Source organism: Monodelphis domestica, chromosome 4 (genome assembly GCF_027887165.1).
Source record: "Monodelphis domestica isolate mMonDom1 chromosome 4, mMonDom1.pri, whole genome shotgun sequence".
NCBI lineage: Eukaryota > Metazoa > Chordata > Mammalia > Didelphimorphia > Didelphidae > Monodelphis > Monodelphis domestica.
In genome coordinates this window covers 337,305,139-337,317,202 of record NC_077230.1, presented here as the reverse complement: position 1 = coordinate 337,317,202, position 12,064 = coordinate 337,305,139, and the positions used below count along the sequence as shown (strand labels likewise).

At 43.3% G+C, this 12,064-nt stretch overlaps 1 long non-coding RNA gene across 1 annotated transcript in view; it reads right to left on the bottom strand.

Moving 5' to 3' along the window:
- Positions 1-4,079, bottom strand: part of LOC103100649 (uncharacterized) — a 511,533-nt gene extending 507,454 nt beyond the window's left edge. The window contains exon 1 of the long non-coding RNA XR_008918124.1: positions 3,465-4,079. This is a non-coding gene — a long non-coding RNA (uncharacterized LOC103100649). The remainder of the gene's footprint in view (positions 1-3,464) is intronic.
- Between the last annotated feature and the right edge of the window lie 7,985 nt (positions 4,080-12,064).

Genomic DNA, 12,064 nt, shown 5'->3' with positions numbered 1-12,064 from the left:
TAACATGCCAACACTCTTTTTCCTCCTCCTATGAGGTTCCCTTACCTCTGCCCCCTCTGAGCCCTGGGAGAAACAGGTAGCTGGGTGAGTTCCCCACCCTCCATGGAAGTCACAGCTTCCCTCCCTTGATGCTCCTATCTCCCTCTCTCCAGGCCCAATTCCCTCCCTACCCTCTTCCAGCAAATCCGATCTCTCCACCGCAGATAAATAGACTTTGAGCATACATCCCTGGGGTCTCAGAACTAGAGATGCTGGGGGTTAGGTGGATGGGTGGAAGCAAAGGAATGTCCAAGATCTCCTATTAGGAGATCCTTAAAGCAAGGTCAGTGCCCTTAAAACACCTAGTGATTTCTCATGCATAAGTACTGGCTTCTGAATTACACTGTTAAGGATCATGGCAGCAGCAGGAAATCCTAATGACCCAGAACAGGAGAGTGAGCAAGGATTTATCCTACACCATGTAGTAGACTAAGATGGATCTAGGATCTAAAGGTTGGAGGTGGCCGTAGCTAGGGAAGGAGGGAGTTTCAGACAGTCCAAACCTGAGAGAAAGCCAAAATAGGAAGGGCATCTTTTGCAGGCTTGGGGGAGAGGGGGGAAGGAGAGGGACATTTAGGATCACTGTTATCCAGACTTAATTATCCTGCAAGATACTATATGAATCAAGAAGCTTATCCCTCTACTGGGGGAAAAAAGGCAAAACAAAAATATTCCACTACTATGATTTTTCTACCAAAGCCTAAAAAAGTGCTTGCAGAGAGATACCAAAGGTGAGACAGCTGGATCAGGAAGCACCAGTGGAATAAATTAAGTTGAAGGAAATTGTGGGTCAGTAGAAGAGAAGGTGAGGGTCATTCAAGTCATGCCCTCATCTCCCATTCCCCCAATTAGTCAGGAAAATCAGTTAGGATTGCCTAGTAGAGACTGTGCCAAGGGAAGACTTGGGCACATATGGCTGGCCATACCTATTTATCAGAGCCAAGTATTAAGGATAAATCCAGCTGCTTCTTTGGAGTATAGGTACTTCTGCTTGTGACCAAATATTAGGGATAGTTTCAGAACAGGAGAAGTATATTTGAGTTCAAGAAAAGATGGGAAAGGAAAGTGGTGAGATTTTGGGAAGGAGCAGGATGCTCTGGTTTCTTTGATTTCCTTATTTTTGATTTCCATTGCAGAGCCCAAACTCCCCAAATTTCCAGAATACTGCCAATTTCCAGAGTGATCCCTTTAAAACATGGACTTTTGATCCCTCCCCTACCCTGTCCTTTCCTTCTACCCCTCCAAGCATGATTCACATACCTCCCTGCTCCAATCTTTAGTAAAGTGATCTAAGAGCCTTACGAGGCCCAGTTCACAGAAGGCTGTCTATGAGCAGTATCAGCTTCAAATTCCTATTCTCAGGACCAGGTCCTGTGGAGTGACAACCTTCCTTCTTTAAATGCACTTCTAATTGTGTGACAAAAGGTAAGGTTATGAATTTCTCTTTGATTTAAATAAGGAGGAACCCTCCCAAGGGTTTAATTTCAAACAGGAGTTTGACTATTTCTGTTGATAGGGATGAAGCTTACATAATTCCTATCTATTCAGCACGTAAGAGTTTGGGTGTAGCACATGTGTGTGCACTCCCCACACAGCCTCCCCAATACCTCCTACACCTCTACCTTTTTATATATCTATAGGGCAATGATCTCTTCATTTGTTCAAACATGCGGCATATAAACAAGATTTTACACAGCACTGAGGGGGGAAATGCATATTAATAGGGGTTTCCACATTGGTAGTTATTTACTTAGGAGGTTGCTGAAAATAGTTTTAAACCCATCCAAGTATCCAGTCGTAATACGTATGAAGCCATTTAAGAAATCTCCTAAAAGTCTTGCCCTAAGAGAGGAGCCAATTTTCAAAGTTGGATCTCAACGCAGTTCAATTTCCAGTACTTTCTAACAGCACCCGAAAGGGAGGGAGGTGGTAGCATAGGGAAGTAACTAGGGGCTCCGAGGGGAAGGAGATAAGCCCACCACATAATGGACCACTCACTAGTTGAATTTCGTGAATTCGCATTCAAGTGCTTCCAGATTTCTCCCTAAGTATATCTACAGAACCAACATTCCAGGCTTAGCCAAGTGCACTCTGAGTCGCTGTTTCCCAATTTACACAGGCTGCATTTTTGAAGCGTCAAGAAAATAATTGAGGCAGGATTATCGCATTTCGACCAAGAGCATATTTTCTAAAGCTGAATGGGGTGGGGTGGGGAGTTAAAGCTCATTTGAGACCCCACAGAAAAAGCCCGAGAATCCAACCCGGACTTTTAACATAGACATCCCAGTGTAAACAGGCTAGGTGCCAGAGTAAGAGGAGAGGATGGGGCCGAGAGCGGATGGGTTTCATTCTGAAGGAGAATGCAATTGGGGATTCCAACCCCCACACCCGGTTTCTCTCTCCTGCCTTTCCCCTTCGTCCTCCAAGGCTGTTTCATGATCACAGAAATCGCAAGAAGGAAGACTGGTTATCATTGATCTGGCTGCACTGCTGGGAGCCCATTTCTCGCCTCTCTCCCTGCTGCATCTCCACCCGCAGCTCACTCACTCTCTCCGGAGGCTGGGAGAGAGACAGACAGACAGACAGACAAACAGACAGAGAGCTATGTCCCCAGGCGGCGGCCCGGTGGGCAGGAATGCGCCGCAGACTCCGGAGCTTCGCTTCGGGAGGAGACGCGGAGCTCCAGGGGAAGCAAGCCTGGCTGGACTCCTTTACACGCTGTCTCCTTTTCCCTTCAGCCGCCCCCACTCCCCGGGGGAGCCCCTAAAAGGCTTGGGAACCGTGCGCATAGCTTGCTCTCCCCAGCCCCCACCCTCCTCCTTGACTCTTCCCGCAAGCTGCCCCGCTCCTCCGGACCCCAGGCTGCTGTGATCGCCTCGTGGATGCTTCCTCCCGGCGCCGCCACCTAGCTCTGCCACCGCCGCCGCGAGCCCAGAACCCCTTTCCGAACATTTCTCCAACTGTGTGCAAGGAGACGAAGCTGCAGTGAAGGGAGACTAGCTGGCTGGCTCGTTCGCTCTGGAAAGAACCCTCTACAGCCCACGAGGGAAGTAGCTCCTTCCCTTGCAGCCCCTGCTGCCGCCGCCGCCTCTAGCAGCAGCAGTAGCCGCGGCGGCGGCGGCGGCAACACCGCCGCCCGAGAGCCTCCGATTGCAGGCGCCAGCGAGGAGGGTTAGCTTCTCCTTAAGTGCCTTGCTGCATAAAAAGGTGTGGGGAGGGGATGGAGAGGGGGGAGGAGGTGGTGGTGGTGGTGGTAGTGGTGGTGGGCAGATCCATATTCAAGATCTGCCCGAGAGCCCGGCACCCGCCGGGTCAGTCCCCGATTTCGGAGCGCAGGGGAAGGGAAAGCTTGATGGGGAGACTGAGCAGAGTCGCGGGGATACAAAAGCCACTTTTCCGTATATACCGTAGCCCAGCCGGCTTACCGTGTCTGCAGGCTCCCCGGGGCAAAAGGCAAAGGAAGGAAAAATTAAATTGTGCGTTTTTCTTCTGTACAAATAAAGCCACTCTTCTCCGAGACGTATTGGCTCCTTCTCTCCAGGATCCCAAACTGGGCAACTACCGGGAGGTCCGGGCTCTCATCCTCTCAGGCAGGCTCCACAATAACAAGAGGGGCGCGAGGAAAAAAGAAGAAAAGCCCTGGCTCTCACAGACACACACCCGAAAGGCCGGTCCAGGTTTCTCCAGGCGAAGTGTTCCTGGTAGGACTGCTGGCCCACATTAAACAGCTGCAATCCTCAGGCTTGGGCTTGGGGTATATTTTTTTTAATAGCTTCCCTTCTCTTCTTCCCCTCCCTCCCCCCGTCTCTCTCTTACACACATACACAGAGAGGGCGAGCTAGCAACACACACACACACACACACTCACACACGCAGGTTACATGAATGGAAGGCGGGAGCCAATCCTACAATGCTTTGGAAAGAGAAAGGCACATGCATTCTAAACGGGTCTGCACCACTGAGGCGGCAGAGGGGGAGTTAGTCAAGAGCCCAGGTGATGGTTTTAATCTCCCATGTCTGAGCGGAACACTTCCAGCAGCGCTCTTGCTCTCTCTCTCTCTCTCTCTCTCTCTCTCTCTCTCTCTCTCTCTCTCTCTCTCTCTCTCTCTCTCTCTCTCGCTTCTCTCTCTCTCTCTCTCTCTCTCTCTCTCTCTCTCTCTCTCTCTCTCTCTCTCTCTCTCTCGCTTTCTCTCTCTCTCTCTCTCTCTCTCTCTCTCTCTCTCTCTCTCTCTCTCTCTCTCGCTTTCTCTCTATCTCTCTCTCTCTCTCTCTCTCTCTCTCTCTCTCTCTCTCTCTCTCTCTCTCTCTCTCTCTCTCTCTCTCTCTCTCTCTCTCTCTCTCTCTCTCTCTCTCTCTCTCTCTCTCTCTCTCTCTCTCTCTCTCTCTCTCTCTCTCTCTCTCTCTCTCTCTCTCTCCCTCTCCCCCCCTCCACACACATACACACAGGAAGCCGTGATTATTCCTCACTTTACAACATTTTGGGGGGCAGTCTTACACCCAATCCCTGCTGCCACTGCTGTTGCTGCATCTTTGCCAGATGTAATTAACAGCTGGGAACTTTGATTCCATCCTCAAGGCAGGCTCTGGGTGAGATGCCCAAAGACATGTGGCCTTCCTGGGATCAGCATCATTTCTTAGCAAACCATGGTAACAGCCCCTGACTCATGATAACAACCAGCAGCAATTTTTAAAATTTAAAATTAAAGTTAAATTAATAATAAATATGGGCATCCCCCCCCCCTTCCCCAGCTTCTCCTGTTTTGATATAGAATACTTGTCCAACAGAGGACATCCTGCTGTGGGAGGAGCAATGGAATCAGAAGATCTAAAATCTAGACAGGGCACTTGCTACTAACTAATGCTGGGTAGAATACTGCCTTTAATTTCCAGAAGACTTGAGTTCAAATCCCTCCTCTGATATATCAGCTGGGTAACCATGGGCAAGTGTCACAATCTCTCAGTGCCACCAGAAACTTTAAGATGTTATTCCTCAGAATTATTGATCTGCAAAGGTGAAGGGAATTTTTACAAAAGGAGGTCTCTTAAAGAGGAAATTAGATCTAGATTCTGTAGTATCTACTTCATGGGATTAGAAGGGAGACTTTAAATGAAATGTAGATAAATTGTTACATACTTTAAACTAGTTTTTCAGTAACAGTTACTATTAAAATTAGGAGGTTGAACAAGTTGATCTCTTCTAGCTCTAGGGTGCTCAATTCTTTTTCCTTTTAAATCACTATGAAATCCTCTCTAAAGAGTTCTCTTCATAATTATTCTGGCAAGGTAGACCAGAATTTGAGGTCCCATCCAATTCTAAACTTGAGGCTCTTTGATCCTAATGTGAGAACTAGACAGGACCTTTCAGATCCATTATTTTGAGGCAGCATGGAGTTACTAACTTTTGACAGTGAAGAAGACCTGGGCCTATGTCTTGTCTCTGGTACATACTAACTCTATGATCATGGATAAATAATAATAGCAACTAATAGTTATATAGCATTTCCTATATGCTAGGTACTATCCAAAGCACTTTACAAAGTGCTCATAACAAGGGTGTATGTATGTGTATGTGGGGGGTATTATTGTTATTCCCATTTTACAGATTTGAAAACTGAGGCAACAGAGGTTAAGTACTTGTCCAGGGTCACACAGCTAGTTAGTGAACTCAAGTCTTCCTGACACCAGGCCTGGCTCTGTCTCTCTCAATGTCCCCAAACAATTTTCTGAGCAAATAATTTATAAACCAATTATAGACTTTCATTGATAGAGGAGAGTTTTTACAGGGGAGAGGGGCAAGACTGATAATGAAGATGAAGATGAGAATGATGACTGAAAGCATAATAAATACAGTGTTCTGAGATACTTACTATGTGACCTTGGATGAATTAAATAACCTCTCCAAGCCTGCCTAACAAACTAACTTACCAGGTTGTTGGGAGGTAAGTATTTTTTAAACTCTTAAACAATATTATTCTATTTGCAGTTATTATTATAAATTATTTTACAGATGAGGAAACTGAGGTTCAGAAAACCTAATTGATTTGCCCCTATACACATTGTAAGTGCAGAAGACAGGATTTGTACCCAGGACTTTCCCTACTCCAGGTTCAATGGCCCTTCCACTCTCTCATGAATGAACTTTGAACAGAACAAATTAAAACAAGTGTGCATGTTTAAGAAATTATTTTTAGAGACTAGCACAGCCCATTATTCACAAACTGCCTGGTTCCTTATATTGGAAATATTTTTAATTGTGAGTCTACTTCCCATCAGAAGGCTGCACTTATACATCTACTTATGGATATCTGACATAAAGCACTTGGGACCCTTGAAATTTCCCCAAATTGCAGTTTAGGACACAGGGACACTGTTCGTAAGGGGACCCCCCACTGACAAAATTACTAAGTGACTCTGCAGAAATGACTTACCTATGGCATCCCTCTGAGAACTCTAGATCAGAAATGCCAGCAGTGATTCCTCCCCTTCCTAGTCTACTTTAGCAAGGCATCTGAACATCAGAATTGGTGATTTAACTTTGAAAGCACAATGAAAGTATAGTCCCAATCAGGGTGTGTCATTACAGAGAAGGCAATTCTTATCTCTGCACTTAGGGCAGGTTTATTATGCATCCCTTAACATCCCTTAAATTGTATACATATATATGTGTATATATATATATGTATATATATATATATATATATTTAAGTCTCATTTCCATATGTATAATTGATTCTAGAATATAATACAAAACAAGGGAAAAGATTAAGGGTAAGGCAATTTAGGTCTTCAACAATCCGTTTTTAATTAGGAAGTATGTTTACTTGAAGAAATATTCCTTATCGGAATTGAATAATAAGTATAAGAGTGTTTGAAAAATGGAAACTTCCAAAAAAGAACCTCTGAAAGCGTTTAGTCACTGCTTCCTATAACATCAGTTTCATGAACTGTTGACAGAGAATTTTTTTTTTCCAATAGACACATACTGAACACAGTCTATGAGATTTTCACAATAGGAGAGGAGGCGAGATTTTCCTACGTTGTTTCTGTGGCTAGGAAACCTAGCTGGAAAAGTCCTTAGCCCAAACCCTTCTTTGCACAAAGAAGAAACAAGAGCTCACATAAGTGACATGGTTTATCAGTGGATTTACAACTAGAAGGAAACAGTGATCCAACTTCCTTATTTCATAGATGAGACAACTGAGATGCAGAGAGTTTAAAGAGAAGCATGGAGTTTTGAATTCAGATCTCTCTTCCATCTCACTAAAATGTTCACCACAAATTAACATGGTTTAATAGCCGAATAATAGCCACACTAGACAATTTCTGTTGTTCTGTTGTGTTGGACTCTTCCTAATCCCATTTGAGATTCTTCTTGGCAAAGATACTGTAGTGGATTGCAGTTTCCTTCTCCAGTACATTTTGCATATGAGAAAACTGAGGCAGACAGGGTTAAGTGATTTGCCCAGGGTTGCAGGGCTAGTACCTGAGGTTAGGTTTGAACTTGGGAAGATGAATCTTTCTGTTTCCAGGCTCAGCACTCTATTCACTGTGCCACTTACCTGCCCAAGACACTTACAATTACTGTAGACAACTATTTAGTACTTGTGAATGTTTTAAAAAATGCTTTCAGATGGCTCTATAGCAAAAATGGATAATATGGAAATAGGTATCAAGTGATAACATTTGTATAACCCAGTGGAATTGCTTGTCAGCTCTGGGAGGGAGGTGGGAAGAGAGGAGGGAAAGAACATGAATCATGTAAACAGGGAAAAATATTTAAAAATAAATGTAAAAAATTTAAAAAAATAAAAAATGCTTTCATATCTAGTAATTCATTTGAAATTCATATTCCCCCTTGGAGGCAAACAATCCAGATATTCTATGATCTCTATTTTATAGTGAAGAATTGAGGCACAGAGAAGGTAAACAATTTTCTTAAAGAGTTACAGCAGGGGTGGCCCAAAACTGGAAAATGAGGGGATGCCCATCAATTGGGGAATGGCTGAACAAACTGTGGTATATGTTGGTGATGGAGTACTATTGTGCTAAAAGGAATAATAAAGTGGAGAAGTTCCATGGAGACTGGAACAACCTCCAGGAAGTGATGCAGAGCGAGAGGAGCAGAACCAGGAGAACATTGTACACAGAGACTGATACACTGTGGTATAATCGAACGTAATGGACTTCTCCATTAGTGGCGGTGCAATGTCCCTGAACAACTTGCAGGGATCCAGGAGAAAAAAACACCATTCATAAGCAAAGGATAAACTATGGGAGTGGAAACACCGAGAAAAAGCAACTGCCTGAATACAGAGGTTGAGGGGACATGACAGAGGATAGACTCTAAATGAACACTCTAATGCAAATACTATCAACAAAGCAATGGGTTCAAATCAAGAAAACATCTAATGCCCAGTGGACTTACGCGTCGGCTATGGGGGGTGGGGGGGGGAGGAAAAGAAAATGATCTATGTCTTTAACGAATAATGCTTGGAAATGATCAAATAAAATATATTAAAAAAAAAAAAAGAGTTACAGCAGGCATTAAAGGTCTAGTCTCCTGCTCTGACCAAGCCCCAATTCTTCTACACTGCCCTGCTTGACAAGGAATGAAACGGTAATCTCTGTTGAGTCGCCAGCAGATTCTCCAATTATCTCATAAGTTCCCTGTGTTCCTCTTATAAAATCATCAGATTTCAGTTTGTACCATATGTACTGACTAAGTATATGTCTCCTCACCCCCAGATTACCCATCAATATATTTTATAATGCTTTCGGGGGGGGGGGGGGTGCTGGGTAGCTCAGTGGATTGAGATCCAGGCCCAGAGACAGTAGGTCCTAGGTTCAAATATGGCCTCAGAAACTTCCTAGTTGTGTGACCTTGGGTAAGTCACTTAACCCCCATTGCTTTATCCTTACTGTTCTTCTGTCTTAGAACCAGTACACAGTATTGATTCTAAGATGAAAGGTAAGGGTTTAAAAAAGTAATAATTGTTTTCTAACATTTTGCAATCCATGTTCTCTCCCTCCCTCCCACCTTGCCCCCTCCCCAAGAAGGCAGCTAATATGATATAGGTCATACATACATTATCATACAATACATATTTCCATGTTCCTCATGTTATAAATATGTCTTATCTCTTGTAAGTTCCCTGAGAGCAGGAACAGAGTCACAGTCACATTTGTTCTTTCTCTGCCTTACCTACTTTCTCAAGTATCCATTCTGAGTTACAAAATGCTTTCTGTCTATAATTTCATAGGCTTAGGGAATTTCTGGCATGGAAATTCCTTTCACTGATGAAGATTGCATATTTCCTGACACTTAAAAACTTAGATAATTTCCTGGTATGTTGAGATAATAAATGACTTGCCTATGATCACCCAAATAGTATATCTCTCAGGTGCACGGGAACCCATCTCTTCATATCAAAGCTGCTCCTCCATGTCATATTTTTGTCTATGATAGAAGTGGAAGTGGTAGTAAGAATAACAAACAAGGGTAGTAACATTAGTTAAAGGCACCATGATATATAGTAAAAAAAAAAAAGTACTAGAGGGAGAAATGATTTGGAATCCTGTCTCTAACATTTACTTGCTAGTAGATGGGGGGGGGGGGTTCTTTAAAGTTCTAATTTTTATTTTCCTCATCTGTAAAATAGGGACAATATTTTTTTAATTATTATTACCTACTACATAGTTATTGTGAGGTTCAACTAAGATAAAATGTGTAAAATGCTTTGTAAACCTTAAAGGTCTGGGGTGCCCTACGGGACAGTGGAGTGTTACTCAATGAGAGCCCAGGATATGGACATTTACAGCAATAGGACCCTGTATGTATGGGAGGGCTGGAAGAGGGGAAGTTGACTGAAGATCACAAGGCAAAATTGTTAGGAGGAGAATCCAAACTCTCTTGGCACAGAAACACCATCTCCTTGGATGTCAGCATTCTAGATGAAAGACTTATGTGTCCTATGCTAGTTCTGTTCAGTCTTTTTTTAGCTGTGTCCAATTCTCCATAACCCCATTTGGGTTTTTTGGCAAAAGACACTGGAGTGGTTTGTCATTTCTTTCTCCGACTCGTTTTACAGATCAGGAAACTGAGAAAAATCGGGTGAAATGACTTGACCAGGGTCATATAGCTAGTCTCTGAGGCTAGACTTGAAATGAGGAAAATGAGTCTTTCTGACTTCAAGCCCTGTACTCTAACCACTGTGCAACCTATCTGCCCCATTCTATGCTATAATTACATGAAAAAAGAGAATGTTGGCATTATCACCTCCACTTTGCTTATGAGAACAGACCAGATGGACAAATGAATAGAGAGCTGGAATCCAAAAGACCTTGGTTTAGGTTCTGCTATCTCTGAGACACACTTGTTTCAAAATGCTCTCACATCTATTAGTTTATCAGGCACTTATTCTCACCCCTGGAGTTAAACAAATGCAGGACTCATTATTGTATCTCTGTGTTACAGTGGGAAACTGAGGTACAGAGAAGGTAAGCAACTTCTCTATATAGTGATAAACCTGGTTCTAATGGAGTTCCCATTGTGCCCCAGAGCAGAAGGGTATGACCTACATTTATTTTCTTGCAGATCCTCCATTTACCTCACAGCCCTCTCTTCTTTTCATGTAGAATCATCATACCATATATCTAGATCCATGTCTCATTTTCCTCACAGCTCTAATCCCTCTACCCTTTTCACTTTAGAGTTGATCTTGGTTGAGGAAGAATTAAATTCCCACATGCCTGTGTCACCCCAGGCAGTTCACTTCTCAGTTCCCCAGGTCATTCTTTAAGACTATAAACTTAAGAGGAGGTAATAATTTGTCCAGGTAGAAAAAGGTCCTCAATGGGAGTTCTTTGCACAAATGAAATCATACATTAGATCAGGAAGAGAAAAAAAGAGTGGAAAAATAGTTAAAGTGAAGACTAAAGGAAGGAAGGAAGGGAGGAAGGGAAGTAGAGAGAGGAAGGGAGGGAGAAGGGAATGAAGGAAGAGAGGGAGGGAGGAAGGGGGAGGGGGAAGGTTATATGATTTGCTCATCAAAACCCTTTCCTTTGACACTTGGCAGATCTTAATTTGTATTAAATTTACTTAACTCTACTATTAAGTGCAGAGCTGGCATATGAAGCTAAGTCTCTGAGTTCTAATGTCACTGCCATCAACTCCCCTAGGCTAAAGGCAGTGTTTAAGGCAGATTTGATCCTTCTACCAGAAAGGCAACTGAATGGACCAAGACATAAACTAGTTAGGCCTTATGCTTCTGGGGACAAGCAATGGAACTGCTGGTCAGATTAGGACTTGTCAGACCTGGTGTCAGGTTGTATCTCTCCACTGATGCTTGCCTCCAGAAAACAGGCAGAGCAAGAATCATGAGCATCTCATTCATCAAGCCCCAAATCTGCTGTGGCCAAAGGTCACAGTGGTGAAATCCAACCACAGAAGTCTGCTTGACTTGTCAGGTCCTCCCAGCCCCATTTTTTCCAATAGGAGCTATGACTGAGATGCCACTTATTGAATGATGCCCCCCCCCCCTTGACGAATAATTGACAAGGTATGTTTTAAAAAAATTATTCCAGAGTTACTCTTACACCTTCTTAATACTATTTGGAGCTCTCAGAAACGATTCATCTTCTCCTTAGTCCTGTTTCCTTTCAAATATTTTCAATTTCTTTGCCCATTATTTTCAGTAATTGACTGGTCTTCCACAGCCACTGGTTCCCTTGACCCTCCCTGCCTCCCCTCTCCCCTCACAGGGTCATAAGATCATTTGATTCAAAGATGGAAGGGACTTTTGAGATGATATCAATCAATAAATCAACATGCAATTACAAAGCACCTATCATGTGCCAGAAACTCTGGTAAGCAGTGGGGAGACAAGTGAAAAGAATGAAACAATCTCTAATCAAAAGGGGCTTACATTCTAATGGAGAAGACAACAGCTAATTATACGAATATAAACTACATAAAGGAAACAAATTCAAATAGAAACTCATTAAACATAAGGCAATTTCAGAAGGA